The following is a 25,800-nucleotide window of genomic DNA, read 5'->3' as shown; positions in this document are numbered from 1 at the left end:
TTTGGAGAATGTGCTGACTGTATCAGTTCAGACCCTTTAAATCAACTCAGTTTAACTCCACAAACGTACACTAAGAGGTCATTAGAAAGATGTCAGAGATATGTCACTCTGGGATTAATTCACTAACCTGCTCACAACATTCTTCAGTAATAATGTAATAGGGAAGAATTTTTGTATTTCATTACAAGTTAATCACAAAAGGGATGTTGCCTATAAGCTTAAAGTGTACACAGTGGCCCATCTCTGGGAACCCTGCCTCCCAGGTAATGAGCATTCAGCTAAAATACCTTTGTTTAGCTCACAGGAAACATCCTGACCTGGCCCACCTGTGAATGACTGCAGGGAGGAAGATATTAACACATCTACTCTGAAGGCTGATGGGAACCAGCAAATGTTTGACTTTACTCCCTCCCCTTTCAGTGTAAAAGAAACCTGAATTCTAACTCAGGCAAGATGGTTCTTTGGGACGTGAGTCCACCATCTTCTTGGTCTGCTGGCTTTCCAAATAAAGTTGCTATCCCTTGTCCCAGCAACTTGCCTCTTGATTTATTGGCCTGTCATCTGGCAAGCAGTATGGGCTTGGGCTCAGTAACATTAGCTCTTCTTGTTTCTAGACTTCAAGTCCTTCAACTACAGATGCCCAGATTTTCCCCTTTGGGTGCTTGCCACCTTGCCTTTGATTATTGTTCTTGTTTGGACTAGTTCTTGTTTGGACTGGACCGTTTCTAGGTATGTTGGGCCTCCTTCCAGGACACGGCTTTGGAAATTCACTCTCTGATCCTAAAATTCACTGATCTGATCCATGAAGTAGACCTTCTATGCCATCAAGGGTCTCCAGGGACTGACTGGTATGTTCCTTTAACTGCTTGATCAGCAGTCTTCATCCTGGGTTATAGCCTAAAAATGACTTTTTAGAAGGAATCTCTGAAATGAATCTGTTCTCTTTGATTGAATTCAATTCTCTGATATTAAACGTCTCTCACGAGCCAGGGCACTGGCCTAGCTACAAAGAAGAATGTGTAAGGCTCAGCCTCTACAGTGTGAGAAACACATAGACAGCAGTTAATTACATCGGAGGGTGATGAATGCTGTGAAGAAATCCATGGTGCCTTTGCTAAGAGGAGGGGGCAACTTAACAAAGAAAGAAGACATGTAATATGACCTGGTCTTGTCATTTGGTTTTTTATTTTTAAAATAAATGTGCAGAAAAATTATTATCAGATGACGTTTTATCATATGATCAGAGTAACTATAATAATGGACTCAAAATATGGAGCCATCTACAAAAGACTTTAAGTGGGCAATTTTCATCATACTGCTTTTGGGGTGTGCTCAGAGCCTAGTTTCAGGAATTATCAATCATTTATGGCTCTGGACATAATTTTCAGCCCTGCAATTTAGTGGCTGTATCACCTCTCAGCCTTGGTGGCCACATGTGTGATTATATAATAGCTGAGCATTACCATGCAAGTGTGTCAGTTATCAATTTATTTCCTCTCAGTTCCAAATGCACCCTTCAATGTATTCTGTAATAATGGAATTCCTTTGAGCATTTCTCTTTCAAATTAAGCACAATGTGAAGTTTTCTTAATAGAGGGTCTGGAAAGACCTTGAGGGAGAAGAGGCTTTTTGCAGTTTCTGGTGAGGGCTAGTGAGATGGGCAGTGAAGGTGTCAGACCACCTGGCGGAAGTCACAGGCCCAGGCCCAGGCCACAGTCCCTCAGTGACTTTGCAGCTCTTTCTGCAGCCCTTTCAACAAGGAACCCAGAGCTTCATGCAGCCTGCATGCAGCTGTCATGGCTAGAACATCACATAAACAGGTGGTTTTTCCTTCTGCAAACTCTGTGGCAGCCCTTGTGCTCTGAAGACCTCTGTTCCAGCTGGCGCCCACACCCCCCCTGCATACCTAGCTCATGGGTTGCTGATCCTGGGCTCCCCGCCTGCACTCTGTAGGGTGCCTGCTCTTTGCCCAGCAACCCCAGACCCTCTCCAGTCGGGCCAAATCAGGAAACTTCTCTGCTGTCCTGTGGCTGAACCACACCTTTTCCAGTGAGGTCTGACCCCCTTTCATGTTTGTCCTTCCTTATGGACTCTCCCTCAGCCCTGGGATTCTATACAGGCTTTCTTCTTATCTTACAGTTGCTTTCCTCAATCTTTGTTTAATTATTCTATGAACTTCCCCTGTTTAAACCACCGTCTGTGGTTTCTGTCTCCTGTTTGGACCCAGACTGCTACGACAGCAAGTTTATCATAAGGGTAACGTGGAACATTTGGCATAATAAATGAAAGCAATGATAGCTAATCTCGTTTCTTCTTCCCTCTCTCCTCCTACCACAAATGCTAAACTTTGTTTATAAGAATGTGTGTGTGCTCTGTTCAATACTATGTAACAACCTAAATGGGAAAAGAATTTGCAAAAGAATAGATACAAGTATATGTACAACTGAATCACTTTGCTGTACACCTGAATCCAATACAACATTGTTAATCAACTATACCTTAATATAAAATAAAAAGTTAAGAAAAGAGAATGTGTGCATATCTGAGAGCTTTGGGTGTGTGAGACTCTGTGTTTACACAATGCTAGCTGTGCCTCTCCTTGCTCAGTTTTCTACTGTGTCACTTATTAACGTAGATTTGTATAATGCAAAAATGTAGATTTGAGAGTTGGAAGGAAGCTCTCAGTGACTCTAGTGTAACTGCACATAAAGACATTAACTAACAGGAAACCTAGGATGCTTGCTCAGGGTCACAGAGTTAATTCTGGATGGAAACTTTATAAGAAGCCAAAACCCTAAGGATCAGTCCAGGCTTTTCTCTACAGCTAGAATTCAATCCTCATATAAATTTAAACTACAGAATAATCTAAATGGCTGTGCTAGTTTCCTAGGGCTGTAGAAATTTATTCTCTCACAGTTGTGTAGATCAGTAGCTCAAAATCTTGCAGGACTGCACTTCCTCTGGGAGCTGGAAGAGAGAATTGCTCCTTGCCTCTCCCAAATTCTGGTGGCCATCTGCATTCCTGGGCTTGGAGCTGCATCACTGCCTCTGTCTTCGCAGTGCCTTCTTCCACTGGCTGGTTTTTCCTCTTCATGTCTCTTATAAGGACACTTGTCATTGGATCTAGGGCCCACCTGGATAATCCAAAATTATCTCCTCATCTCAAGATCTTTATCTTGATCACTTCTGCAAAGACCCTTTTCCCAAATAAGGTACTCTTCACACACTCCAGGGATTAGGACATAGATGAACTTTTTCTTGAGGCTACCATTCAGCCCACTGCAATGGTTTGTGTGTTTGTTTGTTTTCAAATAAATTTATATTCCTAAGGTGCCATAATATATGACTCTATTAGCTCAGTTAATAAACCCAGATGTATTTTTCCAATAGCTATTTATTCCGTAGGCAAATTACTTTCCCAAGTGATTTTCTTAGGTTTTGTAATAACAGTCATGTTATGTGAACTTCACTTGGGAAACCTTTAGTCTGTTATGCATTATAATCAACTGTTTCATGTCCCCAAAGGCTGATCCTAATGCAAGCCCACATGTGAAGGGGAGCTGGCTATGACACAATGTAACATATCCTAAGGCAACACTTTCCCCAGGCAGTCAGGTGGATGCCTCATTCCGCTAATATCTGAGGTTGCATAAGCTTAGAGAATATACCTGCATCTCTGAGAATTTGTATGAGGTATCATGACATCTAGGAAGGATTTTGGGTCAGTGATAACACGGACAAGTCCGTGGGCTGCATTCTGTAGAGGTTTAACCACAAAATTCCTTCAGATGTTCAAACGTAACCCATCATTTCTGTGTGGGTTAAACTGACATGATGTAGGAGATTTTCTCCTATATTCCGTAGCTTTTCCTCCTTTCCTTCCTCATGTACCACCTCTTGTTATTTGTATTTAGGTAGAAGTGTTTTTAATATTCATTTAATTAAATGAGGTTTATTTTGAGCATAATAATAGGCACTGTCTGGGTGGGAGGAATAGGCGCTGTGGTTGTGAAAAAGGGGGGGGGGGTAATATGTCTCACACAGGGAAGTTGGTTAAAGGATGCGTATTAAACTTGGGAGAATACCTCTACTACTACTAATTGATTCTGGAATGCGGACAGCTGGGAATGCAGGGAATCCCCCCTTCCACCACCCAAGCTGGGTACAACTCCCTTAATTGTGCCTTCTGATAGGTAATTGTGCTCCATTTCTTACCGGTGCTGGTGGTTGGTTATACAGGGATATGATTTTTTTAAAATGTATTGGTGCCTATCTTTTCTCCCACATTTCCTTGTCTTTCCTGTTTTGGGATATGCCAGAGTGATGACTTTTTCTAAGCCAATTTTAGGACTTTTAAGATATAAATTAAGCTGAATTGACTGAAAACTAAATTCAGGTGATTATATTTGCAAACTAAATCTCAAAACACAATAAAAGTTGTATTTTCTTTTCTTGAAACAGCCAAAAAACAAAACAAAACAAAACAAAACAAAACCCCAAACTAAACCTTCCTTCTGAAAAGTGGAATTCCCTGCATTAAAAAAATTTATTTGGGCTTCCCTGGTGGCGCAGTGGTTGAGAGTCCGCTTGCTGATGCAGGGGACACGGGTTCGTGCCCCGGTCCGGGAAGGTCCCACATGCCGCGGAGCGGCTGGGCCCGTGAGCCATAAAAAAAAAAAAAAAAAATTATTTTATTGAAATGTAGTTGATTTACAATGTTGTGTTAATTTCTACTGTACAGCAAAGTGACTCAGATATATGTATATATATACACATTCTTTTTCATATTTTTTCCATTAGGGTTTACCACAGGATTTTGAATATAGTTCCCTGTGCTATACAGTAGGACCTTGTTTATCCATTCTGTATATGAGTTTGCATCTGCTAATCCCAAACTCCCAGTCCATCCCTCTCCCGTCCACCTCCCCCTTGGCAACCACAAGTCTGTTCTCCATGTTCTACATTTTTAAAATAAATTTCTGATATTCAGATGATGTTGAATGTCACCAATTCTTCCTATATATGTTTTCTGACAAGAAAAACTCACAATCCTCTCCCCATGAACATAAGATTCAAAAGACCACAATAAAGGACAAAGCATGAGTATTTGTTCATGACACACAAACACCTTGGACATCAGCCATCTTTATCTCTAAAGGGCTCTCTATTTCAAAGCCCTTTTAGTTCCTGTGACTTCAGATGGAAACTCTTTATCAGGATGTTCACCAACATCTGCAATTATCTTTTACTGCAGGAATGTATCCGCAGACAACGGCAAGAGCAGTTACTGAGAGATTGGAGGGGACCTGGCGTCTTGGCAGGGAGCAGCTTCTTAGGTCTGAGAACCTTGACCACTTCCTGGTCCTGGCACTTTTCACAGCACATCTGATAAATGGATCTCCAGGATTATGAGAAGGGGACGGGTCAGAAAATAGAGATTCTCTGGCGTGACTGAGGGTGCTGTCTATGTTTTGAATACTCTACTCTGCCTCTTGCTTTCCCCTTTGCTTGCCTTCTATCATTTTCCTCTTCTATCCTGGTCATATTCCTTTCACAGCTCATCTCCCACTGTACACTAGGAAAGTCTAGACATTCATTCAGTTCACAAATATTTCTTGAGTTTAACTATGTTCTCTGCGCTGTTAGATAATGGATATAGAATCATGAATAAACAACTTGCTGGCTCACATGGAGCTTCTACTCTAGCAGGAAAGTTAGACCCTGAACTAACAGCTCTGTTTCACAAAGTGGAAGAGTTCTTCACCAGAATTCCAGAGAGCTGTTCCCTGTAAGGAAAGATCCTCAGCACTGGAGACCAGAAACCAGACTCAGGGCCGAGCATGAAAGGGAGGGTCCCAAGTAGACGTGAGGTGGAGGGTAGGGCTGAAGGGGGAGCACAGAGTCAGTGAAGGGGCAAGGAGGAAGGAAAGGGATTTTTGTAGCTGCCTAAAGTATGAAATTTTGAGGAGCTACAGATATACCTAAAGTGATTTTATTTTTTTGAAAGCTGTCTGCATGAAGCACAGTATATAACCCCTGGGCCTTTAAAGTAAAGCAAATTAAAGTTGTTTTTAAAATTGTTCTTCGGGATTTTAATAGATTTGCATTTGTGTTTGTATTTCTGGGTAACAAATTAAGATTAGCTATTTTTTATTATTATGAGTTTTATTTCATTTATGTAAAGCAAGGTGTTCCTGCTTTTCCTACCTTTTGGCCACTACAAATGATTCAAATAGAATCCTTATCTCAATAAAACTGGAGGAAAAAAAATAAGATTCTTATATTGTGGTTATTTATGGGTGAATAACAGTTTCCACAAAGTGAGATTGATGATGAGTATTATGGCTGAGAAAAACACAGGAGGCTAGTCTAGGAGGCAAAAGGGAGTGGGGCTGCCCTCTGTCCCCCCATCAACTTATCTCTTTCCTTCTTCTTTCTCTCTCTTTCTCCCCACCCCCCAGCAAGTAAATGTGTAGAACTTGAACTTAAATATTCATAATATATAATATATATAACTACAATATATATTATGAAAGCCTCATGGTAATGACAAAGCAAAAACCTATATGGACGCAAAGACGATAAAGAGAAAAGTATCAAAGCTGACACTGAAAAAGGAATCAATTCTCAAAGAAAGACAGCAAGAACAGAAGAAAGGAAGAAAGGGACTGCAGAAAAATCAGAAAACAATGAACAAAATGAAAATAGTAACTCCTTACCTGTCAATAATTATTCTAAATATAAATGGTTTAAATCCTCCAATTAAAAGAAGTTAAGAGTGGCTGAATAGATTAGAAAGCAAAACCCAACTCTGTGCTGCCTACAAGACACTCACTTAAGCTTTAAGAACACTCACAGGCTGAAGGTGATGGGATGGAAAAAAAATAATCCCATGCAAATGCCAACCAGAAGAGAGCAGGTGTATCTATGCTTATGTCAGAGAAAATAGACTTCATGTCAAAGCTATTACAAGAGAAAGAGAGGCCACTATATAATTGATATAAAGGGATCTATTCTTTAAAATGATATAACAATTATAAGTATATATGCTCACAATATTAGAGCACCTAAATATATTAAACAATTATTAACAGACATGAAGGCAGAAACTGACAGTAGTGAACTTTAAAACCCCACTTTCAACAATGGATAGATCATTCAGAAAGAAAATCAACAAGGAGATAAGGGACATGAACAACATTTTAGACCAATGAACCTTAAAGTCATATACAGAACGTTCCATCCAACAGCAGCAGAATACACATTCTTCTAAAGTGCACAGGGATCATTCTCCAGGATAGATCACATTAGGTCACAAAACAAGTCTCTGCAAATTTAAGAAGACTGAAATCATAACAAGTGTTTTCTTTTTTTTTTTTTTTACTCCAGTAGTATGAAACTAGATTCAGTAACAGGAGGAAAGTAGGAAAATCTATAAATATGTGGAAATTAAACAACATGCTTCCAAATAACGAACAGATCAAAGGTGAAAACAAAGGAAAATAAAAAAATATCTTGAGGGAACTTCCCTGGTGGTCCAGCAGTTAAGATGCTGTGCTTTCACTGCAGGGGGCATGGGTTTGATACCTGGTCAGAGAACTGTGATCTTGTATGCCAAGTGGTGTGGCCAAAAAAAAAATCTTGAGACAAAGGAAAATTGAAACAACATACCAAAACTTATGGGATGCAGCAAGAGGTACTATGAGGAAAGTTCTAGTGACAAGTGCCTACACTAGAAACAAACAAGAAAGATCTCAAACAACCTAACCTTAAAGCTCAATGGACTAGAAAAAGAAAAAAAATAACCCCAAAGTTAGCAGAAGGAAGGAAATAATAAAGATCATAGCAGAAATAGATGAAATAGCGACTAGAAAAACAAGAGAAAAGATTAAAGAAACTAAAAGTTGTTTTTTTAAAAGGTAAAGAAAATTGAACCTTTAGCTAGACTAAGAAAAAAGAGAGATGACAAATAAAATTGTAATGAAAGAGGAGACATTACAACTGATCCCACAGAAACACGAAGGATCATGAGACTATTATGCTGACAAATCAGATAACTTCAAAGAAATGGATAGGGCTTCCCTGGTGGCGCAGTGGTTGAAAGTCCGCCTGCCAATGCAGGAGACACGGGTTCGTGCCCCGGTCCGGGAAGATCCCACATGCCGCGGAGTGGCTGGGCCCGTGAGCCATGGCCTCTGAGCCTGCACGTCTGGAGCCTGTGCTCCACAACAGGAGAGGCCACGGCAGTGAAAGGCCCACGTACCAAAATAAAGAAAAAGAAAAAAAAGAAAAAGAAATGGATAAACTGCTAGAAAAAAACAATTTACCTGGACTGAATCATGAAATAACAGAAACACTTAACTATACCGATACTGAAGCTCAACAAGGATGCTACAAGGAAAGAAAATTACAAGCCCATATCCCTGATGAACATAGATGCAAATATCCTTAGCAAAATACTAACAAACAGAATTGAAGAGCATATTAAAAGGATCATACACCACGATTAAGTGGGATTTATCCCTGGGATGCAGGGAAATTTCAACATATGCAAATCAACCACATTAATAGAATGAGGGATAAAAATCATATGACCATTTAAATAGATGTAGAAAAAGTATTTGATAAAATTCAACATCCTTTCAAAATAAAAATTCTCAACAAATTTGTTATAGAAGATATGTACATCGAAAATAATAAAGTCCACATATGACAAGTCCACAACCAACATCATACTTAGTGAAAAGCTAAAAGCCTTTCCTCCAAGACCAGGAACAAGACAAAGATGCCCACTCTTGCCACTTCTGTTCAACACAGTACTGGAAACCCTAGCCACAGAAATTAGGCAAGAAAAAGATATTAAAAAGCACCCAAATCAGAAAGGAAGAAGTAAAACTTTCTCTGCAGATAACATGATCTTATATACAGAACTAAACACTCCACCAAAAAAACTGGTAGAACTAATAAAATTCTGTAAAGTTGCAGAATATAAAATCAACATACGCAAATGAAACCGGACTTCTATCTTCTGTTGTTCATGAAAGTTAACTTGAAATATATTAACAGCTTAAGCATAGACCTGAAACCATAACACTCCTAGAGGAACCTATAGGGAAAAAGCTCCTTGACATTGGTCTTGGCAATGATTTCTTGGGTAAGACACTAAAAGCACATGCAACAAAAGTAAAATAAACAAGTGAGATACAGCCAACTGAAGAGCTTTTGTACAGCAAAGGAAATAATCAATCGATTGAAAAGGCAACCTACTGAATAGGGGAAAATATTTACAAACCATGTAACTGATAAGGGGTGAATGTCCAAAATAGATCAAGAACTCATACAACTCAATAGCAAAAAAGCAAGTAATCCAATTCAAAAATGGACAAAAGACCCGAATAGACATGTTTTCAAAGAAGACATACAAATGACCAACAGTACATAGAAAGGTGCTCAGCATCTCTGATCATAAGAGAAATTAAGTCAAAAGCACAATGAGGTGTCACCTCATATATGTCAGGTTGGCTATCATTAAAAAGACAAGAGATACAAATGTTGGTGAGGATGTAGAGAAACGAGAACCCTCTTACACTGTTGGTAAGAATGTAAATTGGTGCAGCCATTGGGGAAAACAGTATGGAGTTTCCTCAAAAAAATTGCAAATAGAACTAACATATGACCCAGCAATCCCACTAACGAGTATATACCCAAAGGAAATAAAATCAGTATCTTGAAGAGATAACTGCATTCCCATGTTCATTGCCACATTATTCACAATAACCAAGCCATGGAAACAACCTAAATGTCCTTTGAGGGATGGACGGATAAAGAAGATACTGTGTATATATGTATACAATGAAATAGTATTCAGGTATAAAAAGAAGGAAATCTTGCCATTTGTGACAACATGGATGAGTCTGGGTGGCCTTTTGCTAAGTGAAATAAGCCTGAGAGAGAAAGAGAAATACTCTATGGTATCACTTATATGTGGAATCAAAACAAAATAAAACAAAATAAAATATAAAATAAAAAAGCAGATTTCATAGAAGTAAAGAGTAGAATGGTGGTTGCCAGGGGCTGGGGGGAGGAGGAAACAGGCAGTCAAAAAATAAAAATGTTCAGTTATAAGAAGCATAAGTTCTGAGGATCTGATACGCAGCATGGTGACTATAGTTAATAATAGGGTAGTATATACTTGAAAGTTCCTGAGAGTAGGTCTTCTTGAGAACTGGCCACATACACACAAAAAAGTTAACTATGTGAGGTGATGGATGTGCTAATTATCCTGATCTTGGTAATCATTCCATAATTCATATGTATATCAAATCATCACTTTGTACACCTTAAATAAACACAGTTACATTTGTCAATTATTCCTCAATAAAGTTTTTATATATATTTAGATGAAAACATTTAAATATATATAAAAAGGTAAAACCTGTTCATGCCATTTGATGCAACCTCTTTGTAGTGGGATGGGTTTACATAACCGGAAAGGCAAAAATATATTTACATTTAGATAATTATTTACTAACCATGTATAAAAAATAATGTTCAGAAAAATATTTAGGAAATAGAAATGTTTAAAATAATATTTTTAATATAAACGTTTAAAAATGTTTAGAGCAGCACATACCATTGTAGTCCTATGTATTATTTCAATCTTATCTTTATACAAATTATTGACGTTCAAAAGGTTTTTCAAAAGGTAAAAGGAAATGTAATAATATTTTCATTTCTGGAGTGAATTGAGTTAGGAGTGTTATGTCTACATTTTGTTTAATTTTGATATTACATTTTATATAATTTTAAAAATTCTATAAATTATTTTGAAAATCAGAAAAAAACATAAGTGTTGCAAAACCTGTTTAGATTTATAATAGCAACACTCAGGCAACTCTGGTTTGCCCTTATAGAGCATAGCAGGTCCCAATAAACAGCAAATGGTTTTTGATGTTGATATTGTCAATTCCTAATTGCTATCATACTTCTACTGTTTTTTATTGTTCCTAATATCCTTCTACCGCTTATTTATGTAGTGGTCTTGTTCTTGACATGTAAAACATATGTAACTCATTCTTTCAATAATATTTCTTGATAATATATGTAACTATATTTTTCCTCTTCTTTCCTAAAAATCTTGACCTTTGTTGCATTTAATTTAAGTTATTCACTTTAGGGCATGTTTCTTTCTGCTCATTTTACTTTTTCTACTTATTTCTTGGGGAAATAACTGTGGCTTCACATGTCACACAGAAATCTAAGAACACAGACTATAAACCTCAGCTATTTACCGTGTACCTTTATGTTCAGAGCGAATTCTTTTCAGTGTTATGGCTAGGAGACACTTGGGAGATCATGATTCAGCCCATGTATTCTCACTTTTCTGTCTTGCATTCGAGCACGAATAAGCTGAGGTTTGAAGGGGTGGAATGATTGGCTTGGAGTCCAGAGGTCAGTTAACTGCGGAGCTGTCCAGCACCGCAGCATCCTTCCTACAGAGGCTGCTTCTGCTCTTCTGTCTTCCAAAACTTCCTAACCCACAAAACGCTGTTAGCTTTCAGGTTCCTAATAGGCATCACGTCGTCACACCACAACTTCTCTGCAGATGAGAAGGTATTCATTCAGTATATCTCACGAATGATGATTGATAGAAAAGGCAAAACTTGAAAACAGACATAGGTAAGATCAGAACCCAATGCTAGGATGGAGGTTATATTTAGCATCTCAACAAATTTATTGATCTGATAATCTTAATGCCAAACAAATGATGTAAGGGTATCTACGGTGATTGTGGCAACCTGAATATGACAGAAAAGAAGCTCCTGTCTTCCTTCCCAGCCCCCAAATCTGCACCATCTAGCCTGTTGAACAAGCTGGCCGCAGGGTGGTTATTCTTCCCCCTCCCTCGCCCTTGCCCTTTTTATCCGACCCACGGGAGACCCCAGCAGCGATACCTCTCAGGAAACCCTGAATACACCCACTTCTCTGCCTCCATCACTCCGTCCCTCGCCCACGAATCCCAACCCCATCTTCTCATAGGGGCTCCTACAGTGCTTCAGACGTCCACCCCTGCACCCAAAACGGTCTTTGGGAAATGTGAATCCCGCCCCAAGACTCTCCCGCTGAGGAGTTCAGTGGTCTCCTTTGCTCTAAGGGTGTGACTTGTGCTCCCTAACCGACCAGTTCTTGCTGGTTTCAACCCTGGGTCCTCACCATGCCCCGCCCCGCTCCCAGGGTTTGCGCGTCTGTGGTTTTCTCTGCCCAGGGTACGGTTCCCTGACTCTTTTCCTCTAAGGAAGCCCTACTCAGTCTTCAGAGCTCTGCCCAATCTCCGTGCCCTCCCTCTGGGAAGACGGGGTCCTGCTTTGGGGAAAAGACCACTATTACCCGCTACGACGGCCCTTCCCTCCTCTCCCTCCCTTCAGAGAAAAGCTCCACAATCTAACCTCCTTCCTCCCCTGTGCTGCTCCTTTCTTTCCTGCTTCCCATGGAGCCTGCTCACAGAAAGGTCACCGGTGACCCCAAAGACTAAGTCAGAGCAAATCTGATGGTCTGTGCTCTGTCCTCACCACCCCCGGCCATGTGTGAAGGCACTGTCCAACTTTTCTTAAAACGCTTCTTCTCCACGGACTTTCAAAGAATGAATTGTTTTCATAATCTTCCTCCTGTCTCTGAGTCTACTGCTTTTATATCTTCTTTCTCGGTCATCTTTCTTTTTCCACCCCCTAAACATAGATTATTCTCCCAAAGTTCTCTCCTCCACACCTGCCTGGATGACAACTTTACTGCCCTGATTATGATCCCAAAGGACTTTTCTCTTAAAAGATTGCCCTTGGTCCAGTCAAGTCTGCCTTGTGGTAGTTAGCTCTAAACATAACTTATTCCCTTTATTTCACTCCAAGACTCTTTTCAAGAGGAGCTGAGCTTTAAGAACCTTTATATCTTCTTCTATGCTTATCAGTGTGCATCCATACCCTAGATGCTTCATGTTGTTCAAGTAGAATTAATGGATCCTGGGGAAGCCGGGGTCAGGGACTGGAGAGCATCACCCTATATCATGACCATAGTCAGGTCCAGGGCTTCACGTTTTTGCATTCTCTGAACCAAAGTCTTGAATGAGTAACAAATACGGACACATCAACAAAACTGAATCACGAGTCTTGGCAAAATAAATCAAAATCACATGTTTATTTTATTTTTTTTTAGATGTTGGGGGTAGGAGTTTTTATTAATTATTTATTTTTGCTGTGTTGGGTCTTCATTTCTGTGCAAGGGCTTTCTCTAGTTGTGGCAAGCGGGGGCCACTCTTCATCATGGTGCGCGGGCCCCTCACCATCATGGCCTCTCTTGTTGGGGAGCACAGGCTCCAGACACGCAGGCTCAGTAGTTGTGGCTCACGGGCCCAGTCGCTCCGTGGCATGTGGGATCCTCCTAGACCAGGGCTCGAACCCGTGTCCCCTGCATTATCAGGCAGACTCTCAACCACTGCACCACGAGGGAAGCCCAAAATCACATGTTTAAAAAAATCCTTTGAATAGCCTACATCTTCAGCAGTCAAATTTCATTAGAAATTGAGTTGAAGAGAAAAGGCACATCACTTTTCTAATACGCAGAGTGCAACTCCATTGGTGTCAACCAGTCAAATCATGGGGCTGCTTTTTTGTATTTGGTTTTGTTCTTTGTATCACTTTAGCTTCCTGGATTTCAGTGCTTTCTCCTCAGTCAAGGGGCTGGGAGGTGGAGAAGATGACTATTATTCCCTAACCTAGCCGTGTGCCAGGCATGGGCAGAGCAATTCCATTTAATCTTTATGATGCAGCATGTAAGATATTATAAATTCCATTTCACAAATTAAGACCACGAGGCTTGGAAAGGTAGAATAAGTTGCCCAAGGTGAAACAGCTAGAAAGAGGCAAAGCTAGAATGTAACTCTTGACTGCAATGGCCATGATAGAGTGTGGTGTCCAAGGTGGGGGTCAGAAGCCCAGGTATTGAATCCTCCTGTGCAGAGGTGTTCTGTTTGGGAGCCGGAGTGTCTACATATATTTACACCTCATTTTCAGGCCGCTGAGGGGCTGTGCTCCAGGCCCACAACTCCCTCACTATCACCTGGGGACTCACATTCATGTTACCTGCCTGACACCTTTAATCATTTGAACTCTCTATTTCCGTGAAGAGGCATCCTCCCTGACTTTACTGAGTTTATTTTAGTGTTGAGGGAGGGGTGATTAGAATAGAAACCACGGAAAGATACGCAATTACAATCCTAGTGGATGTTAGGAACTGTTTTAAGGATTCCTATAAGTACAAGAAATGTACAATCCAGCTGCGGCTCACATTTATAGAGCTGTGGGCTGCAAACTGCACTCTTACAGTCATCCCCTGACTGATGCTTGCCAATAACTCGCTGGGGAGGGGCTTTGATCATCCCCATTTTATCAATGAGGCTTCTGGGTTCTGGACAGACTGGGTCATTTCCAAAGGCCACACAGCCAGTAACTGACAGAGGCATGGCTCAGACACAGGCCACCAGAACTCCAGATCCAAAATGCTTAACCTGCTTTCCACATGCTTCTGGTTTAGCTCATTATGTTGAAAAATGGACATGTGGAGGCACTTCTGGTGGGATTTTAAAAAATAATATTTAGTAAACTGGTGCAGCCACTATGGAAAACTGTATGGAGAGTCCTCTAAAAACTAAAATTAGAGCTACTGTATGATCCAGCAATCCCACTCCTGGGCATGTAACTGGAAAAACTCTAATTCGAAAAGATACATGCACCCCAATGTTCATAGCAATATTCACAATAACCAAGACATGGAAGCAACCTAAATGTCCATTGACAGATGAATGGATAAAGAAGATGTGGTACATATATACAATGGAATATGACTCAGCCATAAAAAAGAATGAAATATTTGCAGCAACATGGATGGACCTAGAGATTATCATACTAAGTGAAGTAAGCCAGACAGAGAAAGACAAATACCATATGATATCCCTTACATGCGGAATCTAAAATAGGACACAAAGGAACTTATCTATGAAACAGAAACAGACTCACAGACAGAGAACAGACTTGTGGTTACCAAGGGGGAGGGGTTTGGGGGAGGGTTGGAATGGGAGTTTGGGAATTAGCAGATGCAAACTATTATATAGAATGGATAAACAACAAGGTCCTACTGTATAGCACAGGGAACTATATTCAACAACCTGTGATAAACCACAATGGAAAAGAAAAAAAATTATCGAAACATATGCACAGAAAGATGTATCTACCAGGAATTTACATCACAGTGAATTTTCACAAATTGACCAAACCCAGATGAAGAAACAGATTGCTTCCAGCACCCTTGAGTGCCCTCACCTTGTCCCTACACTCAAGGCTAAATGCTACCCAGATGTTTGACAGCAGAAATAAGTTTTGTTTATTTTTCTGATAAGTGGACCCACACAGTGTGCTCTCTTTCGTGCTTGACATCTCTCATTTATTGTGAAATTCATCCATATGGCTGCAAGTATTTGTAGATCGTTTCCCTTCATTGTGGTATAGGTTAATAGGATTTTATTAATTTTATTATTGTTTTCCTTTTGTATAAAATAAAGATATTGCTGATTGCTCTCTCCTGACAGAGAGAAAAAAAAGATGGTCTGACTAGAGATTCCAAAAAAACAGATGTTTCAACTAGAGATTTCCAAGCAGATGCAAGAAGGTATTAAAAGGTGACAGCAGGGTTTCCCTGGTGGCGCAGTGGTTGAGAGTCCACCTGCCGATGCAGGGGACACGGGTTCGTGCCCCGCTCCGGGAAGATCCCACATGCCGCGGAGCGGCTAGGCCCGTGAGCCATGGCCGCTGGGCCTGTGCGTCCGGAACCTGTGCTCCGCAACGGGAGAGGCCACAGCAGTGAGAGGCCCGCATACAGCAAAAAAAAAAAAAAAAGAAAAAAATGTGACAGCAGCTCATGCTAAGGTATTCCCCATATATGTTTGTAAATTTATAGCAGTTTTGACAGAAAATGCCACAGTCTGTTTTGCAAAATTATATATCATCTCACAGTTTTTATAACCTTCTATGCATATTTATTTTGCTTGATGGGAATCGCTTATGCATGTATTTTTTTAAAGCAGCTTCATGTTCTAAATGAGTTATATGCTGTAGAATAAAACTTACCATAAACAAAATTAATTATAAATATTTAGATATTATTTTTAGATATTAAAGTAAATCTCAAATTCATGTTTTAAAATAAAGTCTCTTGAAAATAAGAATCATAAAGATAAGAGGGATTCCATGAAATCCTTTTGTTTCCTTTTTTTTTTTTTTTTTTGCGGTACGCGGGCCTCTCACTGTTGTGGCCTCTCCCATTGCGGGGCACAGGCTCCGGATGCGCAGGCCCAGTGGCTATGGCTCAAGGGTCCAGCCGCTCTGCGGCATGTGGGATCTTCCCGGAGCGGGGCACGAACCTGTATCCCCTGCATCTGCAGACGGACTCTCAACCACTGCGCCACCAGGGAAGCCCTTGTTTCCATTTTTTAAACTTTATAATTACTGACATTATTTTGCATGTTTCTAACTCAAAAATTTCTTTAAATAGCCCTTCAACTACCCAAAATGAATCTATTAGTCTAGCCTTCCACTCCTCCACACAGAGGTCTGACTTAAAAACAAAAGAAACAAATAAACAGACCTTCTGACTGTAGATTTCTTTCAGCAAGAACTCACCAAGGCACAGGAACTGCATAATATACAATAATTATGACTTTAAAGTGATGCTTCCACTGATGGCTCTGCTTTAATCTCCGAGCACGTCTGTGATCCCACACGACTTGTCTACTGGTTCTGATCCACAGTTGGGCCTTGGTTCCTGGCTCCATGGAGAGCCCAGGCCATGCTTGCATCTCCCTGCTTCTGATCTTGCTGTGGTTGTTCTGGGCTGGACCCTCGGCCATCACCCAGCATCCTTGGCCCCATCCTGGACCAACGCAATGTTCGGCCTCTGGTTGCATCAGCCTTCGTCTTGCCCACAGCCTGGAGGCTGCTGATGGTGGTTAGCCTGGGTGCTTGGTTTCCTTCAGAGATGACACAGGAATTTTATTCTGCATGGCTGTCACCCAAGCACCATGGTGGGTGATTATAATCACACAGGTGCTTTTAAAACGTTCTGAAACCCAGGTCCCAACCCTAGGGATTCTGAGTTCATGGATATGGGGCGTGGTCTGGAGATTGGGATTTTTCAAAATGTGTACAGCTGTCAAAGATCAACAAAGCTGGACACTAAAGTAAGGACAGATGTTAATCAAGAATACACGACTGCAACGGGGAAAAGAGTTCAGCCCGAACTGAGCTCACCTGTGCAGAGGTGACCGTACAGGAGACTGAAGGGATAGGGGCTGGTCTCTAGTAAACCCATCTGGGTTGGTTAACGGACACTTCTGGAAGTTAGGCTCCTGGCCACCCACAGAGGCTTGGAGCCAGGTCCCATCTTCAGGTTGGGCTGGAACAAAATTCCCCCAGCAGCCTTGAGTTTTCTCAGGCAGACACTTTAAGGGAACTTGGGTCATCCTAGGGATGCGGCTTGAACTGTTAGAAACAGGTTAGTGTTTTGTGCAAGTCTTCATAGGCCAAGGTTGAGGGCTGGTAGAGAACAGGGCTCAGATGAGTGTGGCTAGAATTTGGTTGAGAGAATCTTGGTCTCAGACAAGTTTGAGATACACTGATGTCCAGTTGTCACACTTGCCCCGTCTCTGCTCTGAAGGCCAGGCTGCTCTTCATAGGAGACAGATTCCAGCCGTGAAGGCCTTTGGGACAGGATTCAACTCTTTTCTTTTTTGCTGATTCTTTCCTGCTCTAACCTACATTTGTGGCTCAACTCTGATTAAGAGTACGTTTGCCTTCTCACCTACGTTCTTAATTCTGTTCCGTGCCTGTTGAGAATTCCCTCCGCTGTTTCCTTTCCATCTGAGGATCCTGCTTCCTTCCCGACACTGGGACCTGCCTGCCCGCCAGGGAGCATCACCCCTTCCCTGCTCTCATTGGACTAAGCCCTGATCCCCTGCCTGTGGCTCCTCTGTGACCCGGTCTCCAGCCACCTGCATGGCCCTCTCCTACGCCTTGTTCTGTCAGGCTCTGCTGGACTCACTTCACCTCTCCTAGTTCTTGCCTCTGACAGTGAGCTTTCTCTACACCATGGCATAGCTTTGAGGTGGGGTGTGTGCTGGGTTCACTGAGGGGCAGGGAGTGTGGAGCTTCTTACCAGGGCATCTCTAGGGCTGGAAGTGACCATCTTCTGGTCGCCTCTCATTCTGATGCAGCCCTTTACACTGACAGAGCTCTTAAAATCATCAAGTTATTAATTCATTAAGAAACATTCACTGAGTATCTTGGGAGTCTATTTTTAGTTTTATAAAGTAATCAAAGTTGATAGCATTTTCATCTAGAAGCCAAGGGAGGTGGATGGTTTTCTGAGAGTCAGGTAGCCTACTGTCAATGAAAAGATACAACAGCAGCGGTCATCAGCACCCTTGGTAATATCAAAACGTATTCTACAATCTGCATCGCTCAGGCAGGGTAAAGGTTAATAGTATTTCAAAAGGAACATGATCCTTCTTTGTTATCGAGTGTCTATCACATGGCAGACGTTGCTTCTGCTCTTAAAACAATAGTAGAGTGGGATCTCCCACACGTAAAAAAATAGTAACTGAATAGATAACATACACATGTATCTGAGAGAGGAAGACAATAGATACTGTCACAGAAGCACGGGACACACAGAAAGCAACTCTGGTGACAAGAGGGGCGTTTGGAAATCTTACGAGGGGGCACCATTTAAAGAGTGTCTTGCAGACTAAGCAGAATTTTAGCAGGTGTGGGGATATGCCCTGAACATCCCAGACACAGGACCTAGAGTGCAAGGGTGAGGCAGTGGGAAGCCTGGAGGGAGGACTTCAATGTGCTGACACATTAGCGTGAGTGGTTTCCGAGAAGGGTCCTCGCAGCAGGCAACGCAGAGAAGGTGCCCCATCAAAGCACGTTGATTGAATGACTGACTGTAGGAGAGATTCCTCGAGGGGCTCACTAGGTGGCGCTCTGTCTTCTTTGGCAGCGTCTAATACTTGGAATTACTGCTGAATTTTTGTGTTTCCTCCAGAGGTACCGCAAATAGATACACCCTGAGGCAGTGTAGCTTTTCTGTCTCTGTGGATGGAAGACTAGGAAGGAGAATTTTCAAGTGACATGGAAAACAGAAGCAGAGTAATTGAGATTATTTACCTGTAGGGGTGATAGTCTGGAACTCTTTTCACCATGGTAAATTTTTGTGTCTGTTCGCGATTCTTCCAACTAATTTCTTTATTTAAAGTTTTCTACTCCTGGGGAACGATTGTAAAAAAAAATTTCTATACGTTGCATTTGTTTGAAACTCATCTACTGAATCTGTTTAAATTAAAACGTTATTTAACCTTCCATTTTGGAAACAGGAATATTAAGGTCTAACTGTCTGTAATCTCAAAGCCATACAATAGAAGATATCATAGAAAAGTATTTTAAAAATGTATAGTTGAAGAAGAGAATAGAATCTGAAAAAGAATATATATATATGTGTGTGTATAACTGAATCACTTCGTTGTACACCTGAAACTAACACAACATTGTAAATCAACCATACTTCGACAAAAAATGGTTATAAAATTAAAAAAACAAAACAACAAAAATGTATAGTTAATAACTTTTAATTACAGTCAATTCAATGTGTCCTGGAAATAGTTGAAATATATAAAATCTGTAAATAAAATTATGGCATATACTGGGTCACATGTTAATTTTAAAATATACAACTTCTCAAATCAATTCATCAAGTATTATTTATTTATGTATTTATTTTAACATCTTTATTGGAGTATAATTGCTTTACAATGGTGTGTTAGTTTCTGCTTTATAACAAAGTGAATGTTATACATATACATATGTTCCCATATCTTTTCCCTCTTGCGTCTCCCTCCCTCCCACCCTCCCTATCCCACCCCTCTAGGTGGTCACAAACCACTGAGCTGATCTCCCTGTGCTACAAGCATTATTTTTGCCATTGATTTTGACATCTTTGGAGAGAGATTGGCAGGTATTTTAATAAGTATGCAGTGAAGTGACAAAGTCCAAAATTCTCTGGAATAATTACACTTCCAATTACCCCTATTAGCACCACAGAGCACATTTTGTTGTTGTCACTTCTTAACGAAACAATGTGCCCTTTACAGGTTCTCCACCTACATAAATGTTTAAAAATTATTTATGAAACAATATTAAAAAGAGCTATTATAGCAACTCATATTTCAGTAAGATCATATTTTTTATGGAATTCTAATAGGAAAGTGGCAACAAAGTTTCCTGAGACTCAGAGATGAATTTTACTCCTCATTGAGGATTAGAAACTAAAATTAGGGGAGGACACAGAGAAGTAATAAGGAAGTAAATAAAACTTGACCACAAAGTCTGTGAGTAGCATTTCTATGTGTTAGACTCCTGAAGGCAGTAGAATATAATAAGCATGGGCGAAAGGAGGAGAAACTAACAAAATAAATACAAGGTTTCTTTCTTCCCTATTTTTCTACTGTTTGCACCTAGAGCAAATGTTGGAGGTGGATTGCCGACTTGTCTGGAAAGACTGTTGAGATGATGTGCTGACGAGCCTTCAGGAAAGTAGCTTTTCTTCCTATTTCAGATAATACTTCTGACCAGCACCCTCTGGACCACATCTGCCCCCATCGCTGCTACACATACGTCCGCTAAGATGTGCCCTTGACATACTCTCTTCCTGACGCCTGGAAGGCTGCCCCTGATTTCTCCGTGAATCTTTCAAGGCTCAGGTTGACTGTCCTCTCTGTTCTCCCCTTTCTGCTCCCTTCCCGCCAAAGCTGATCATGATCACGTGCTGAGCAGGAAATGCTGAAGCTCACCAACTTTCAAGCTTCTCTCCGTCTTCCTTGGTGCCCGCTAAACACTTGCCTAGCTCCTTTCAGGTGAGCTCTTGGCCTTTTGATTTGATGGCCAATTGCACATGGATGGAAGGGTAAATGCTCCTTCTATGTGTGCTTCATAGAAAAGTCTCTCCTGCAAAACTTCCCTCTTTCTGGCCCTTCTGACCTGAGAAGCCATGTATTGAAATTGGTGGGGCCACAAGATGGGAGGAGTCTGTGTCCCCAGGTCACTGTTTGTCTTCTTCTGAGCCGGAAACCCCACTTTCTCCCGCATATCCTTTGTCCAATCAATTTTAAGTGCTATTCATTCTACCCCCATAACTCTTTATGTACCTGTAACTGTATGCTCTCTATATCTCTGTAACTCTCTCTATATCTCTGTAACTCTCTCTATACATCAATCTTCTCCCATCTTGATGGCCACCACTATAGTCTACACTACCGGCATCTCTCTGGACCAGAGAAGTCACCACTGCACTTGTCCCCTAGCATTCAAAGTAGTCCGTGGTCATAGAGAACAGACTTGTGGTTGCCAAGGGGGAGGTTGGGTGGGGGAGGGATAGACTGGGAGTTTGGGGTTAGCAGATGCAAACTATTATATACAGGATGGATAAACAACAAGGTCCTACTGTATAGCACAGGGAACTATATCCAATCTCCTGGGATAAACCATAATGGAAAAAAATATGAAAAAAGGATGTATATATATTTATAACTAAATCATGCTGTACAGCAAAATTAACATAACATTGTAAATATACTATGCTTCAATCAAATAAATTTAAGAAAAAACATACAAAGTAGTCTGTGATCCATCCTGAATCAAGAGGATGAAATTCCAAAAATGCAAATCCAACCTGCATAAAGCTCTTCAGCGATTTCCCACTGCCCTGAGGGTAAAGCTGGTTTTATTTGGCCGCCCAGGGCCTGTGCATTCACACCCCTCCAGTCTTCCCTCTTCCCACCATCAGTGTAGGCTTCTGAGATAATAAATTTTTATTAGCTTTTGCTTTGTGCAAACTCTATGTAGCCTCTAGGCCTTCACACATGCCAAGTTTTTGCCTCAGATCTGGCAAAATCCTGGTCATTCTTCAGATAAAATCTTAACTATCATTTCTTCAGGGATGTCTACCTGGTCTCCTAAACTACATCTCCACCCAACATGTTCCTTGTACTGGGTTTATATCTTTAGTGTCTATGCCGTCCACTGTTACTTCACCAGATCTTTGCACACTGCCTAGCACAAAGGAGAACAACGGAGCTTAATTATTTGAATTATTTTACTTATTAGACAGTGATGTAAACATTCTTTTCACATATCTTTCTTCCACTATGAAGTCCTTGAAATCGTAGGTCAGGACTTTCATTGCTAGCGTAGTGCCTGACACAGAATTGGTGTCTACAAGCATTGAGTGAATGAGTGAACGAATGAATTAGCAACAGGGGTGCCTGAGCTTGGTCCCGTGCTGAGAGCTGGGATGTGACAATTTAGTGCCATCAAGGCACCGCTGGTTTACAGAGAATCTTGAGAGCCACCATCTCTGCGTGGGCAAAAACACGCATCTTCTCTAGAGCTCTGAGCATCACATACATAAAGAAGGAACTACAACTAAAAGTGTTTGACTATTCATGGGCTAGGTGTTTTCCTGCTCCTCTGAGAGATGTTGATGGAGAGATGGGAATGAAGAGAAAGCCTGCACTTTCTAGGTAGGAGTGGAGCTTCAGTGAAGCGTTGAGAATGAGGTGTGAGGAGAGAAGCTTTGGGACAGATACGAATAAAAGACAAGTGCGAAAGAATGGGGATGGAAGAACGAATTTTAAGAAGTTGTGGACTATAAATTCACATTCAGCGAGGAGCACAGATGACCGTTTCAAAAAATATTTAATTATTTTGGTTGTTGAACTGTTTCTTTAAATGTAACTCTGTACCGACCTGGGGCCATGTAGAACTGAGAGATGTATTTAGCAAAGAAGAAAAAAAGTACTTTTTATTTATCTTCTCACACATCTACCTCATTTGATCTGCAATGACATCTCATGAGTCGTTTGGGTAATCACTTTACTCATAGAAACTAAGACTCTGAGAAGCTAAGAAGCCTTAACCAAATTCACAGCCAGGACGTGAAAAGATTGGACATCAGTCAGGTGTTCCAGCATTAATCCACACCCTCTGTGTTCTCCCCAACCTCCATGCTACCTCTGAAAAAAAGAGGACAGAATATTTTATTCCTTATTTTATAATTAAGGATTTAAAAATAAAAAAGAATGGATGACTGAAAGAATCACTAATTATGAAAGGAATCTTACAAAAATTCTTTATGTCCTTTGAATATTAAGTATATGTGCTTATTTACCAACAGGGGAACTGTTTTAAGTACTTTTCCTCCAATAGGTTACAACAGTGACTGATTTTTTTAATTCATTCATTCATTCAGCAAGCATTTATGAGCATCTATGGATACCAGCCAGAAGACTAAAATACAAATAAAGCAGAGTCCCTGTCCTCCAGGAGTTCACTCATACTGGGCAAGAAGACGTCCTTATAGAAAATGAGAAACCAGTGGAGTAAAATGCACGGATAGAAAATAGACACAGAGTTATGGGAGCACAAGATGCATCATCTAATTCAATCTAGAAATGGGATCAAGAAGGGCTTTCTAGAAAATGGCTTGAGGTGTGTCTTACAGGTTGAAGAAACATTTCAGGCAGTGGGACCAACATAACTGTAGACTGTACACAAAGGGGCAGGACACAATGTGTGTGTGTGTGTGTGTGTGTGTGTGTGTGTGTGTGTGTGTGTTTGATTTGACTACAATCAAGTGTATGTCTTGCTAAAGCATAACCACAAGGTAAGGAGCAGAGACAAATATGACCAAGATATGTCATGTCAAGGTGCTCAGGCTTCACATAAGTACACAATGAGGGAGTCATTAAAGGGAATGTCATGGTTACATCTGCATTTAGATAAGGGACTCTGGCTGTTGGGTGAAGGGAGGATTAAAGAGAGGAAGACAAGAGGTATTTTATTTAATTATCTTTAGTCCAGTTTATCCTATGAAGCAGAGATCAATCTAATTCATGTATTCATGAATGAAACAATGACAGTACAAATGAATAGCAACAAACTACAGGAATAGAACACAATGCAATTTTCTCACGTTATTGTGTTTGCATGAATAGCATCTGAAGATTTTGAGACTTCAGATTCTAGACATGCATTTCAAGTTCCCAAGGTAAGGGTAAGCCATCAAATGATGGAAAAGAAATTAGTATTCAACAAGAAAATCATCATTATAAAAGGTAATTAACTGTATAATTCAGAAAGGGGGATTAAGAATGTGTTTCTGAAAATAACCAGCAAAGGAGAATTCATGAAAAAGATATGGAAACCCATGGCATGAGGCAGTGAGTGATCAAGGATGACAGATGGGGGGGTGGTCACTAAGTTTACATAGCATCTGTACATTTGGACCACATGAGTGAAGGTTTTTATCTGAATAGATTTCTGTTTGTTAAAGAGAACCTTAGGATTCTAAAACAATAGAGGATTGAGAATCCAGCCAATGCTTGAAAACTAGAGGAGCAGAAGTAGTTGATATTATGGACAAATGTTTATTTCTCTTACATTTTTCATGCATAAAATGACGAATATAGATATACCTTGGATTTAAAGTCCTACAAGGAAATTGTACTACTATAGTTGGGATGGCAAATTGTTTTCCATTGATCAGTGTTTCCAGGACTCAGACAAGTAGGCAAGAGTGAAGATCAGTCTGGAACTTTAAGGGCTAAGACTGAATTTCTCTAGATGGTATTAAGCATCTTTCTGAGTGATAATAGTTACTTTATTACAAAAAGTGATATTCTTGAAAATAATCCAAAAGAAGAAAAATTGGTGAACTATTTCTCCAAGTTGTGCCTCAAGGATAATTATAGCTCTACGTTGCCTGCCAGGCTGTTATGAATGATAGACTATAAGGATACAGCAGCGTTCCCAGGGACTTCTCTCTTCACTTGTTCTGTGGCATCAGAGTCCTCAAAAATTATTTTTTCTTTGAAGATATGGCCAAAAGAAAAAACAGGTGTAAGATTTTTAAGGAAAAAGACATGTTCATTCAAAACGGATGTTTTAAAAATTCTGCTATCTCCAGCCATTCTGACCCTTTTATTCTTTTTTTTTAACATCTTTATTGGAGTATAATTGCTTTACAATGGTGTGTTAGTTTCTGCTTTATAATAAAGTGAATCAACTATATATATACATATATCCCCATATCCCCTCCCTTTTGTGACTCCCTCCCACCCTCCCTATCCCACCCCTGTAGGTGGTCACAAAGCACCGAGCTGATCTCCCTGTGCTATGCGGCTGCTTCCCACTAACTATCTATTTTACATTCAGTAGTATATATAAGTCCATGCCATTGCAGCTCTGTTTATAATAGCCAGGACATGGAAGCAACCTAAGTGTCCATCGACAGATGAACGGATAAAGAAGATGTGGCACATGTATACAATGGAATATTACCTTTAAATATTCTTAAACTTCGTTGGAATAAGAATCGCTTGAAGAGCTTGTTGAATAAATATTCCTGGGCTCCACCTGGAAACTACTGAGTCAGATAATGTGGGGTGTCTGACGGTTTCCTTCTGCTTCGTGAAGTGTAAAATGAGCAAACGTCTCTTCTGGGTGAATTATGGTGCAGTGCAATAAGGTGAGTTTTTAAAACTCCTGCCTTCTCCCCATAACTCATATTTCCTTCTTCAGTTTCGTTGATGTAACTTAGGGAAAGGAAAATCAGTACAAGTCGTATAGTCAAACATGTGTTAGT

Source organism: Neophocaena asiaeorientalis, unplaced genomic scaffold, assembly GCF_003031525.2.
Source record: "Neophocaena asiaeorientalis asiaeorientalis breed wild unplaced genomic scaffold, Neophocaena_asiaeorientalis_V1.1 scaffold450, whole genome shotgun sequence".
NCBI lineage: Eukaryota > Metazoa > Chordata > Mammalia > Artiodactyla > Phocoenidae > Neophocaena > Neophocaena asiaeorientalis.
The sequence above is the reverse complement of the archived record's forward strand: the minus strand, read 5'-3'. Positions refer to the sequence as shown.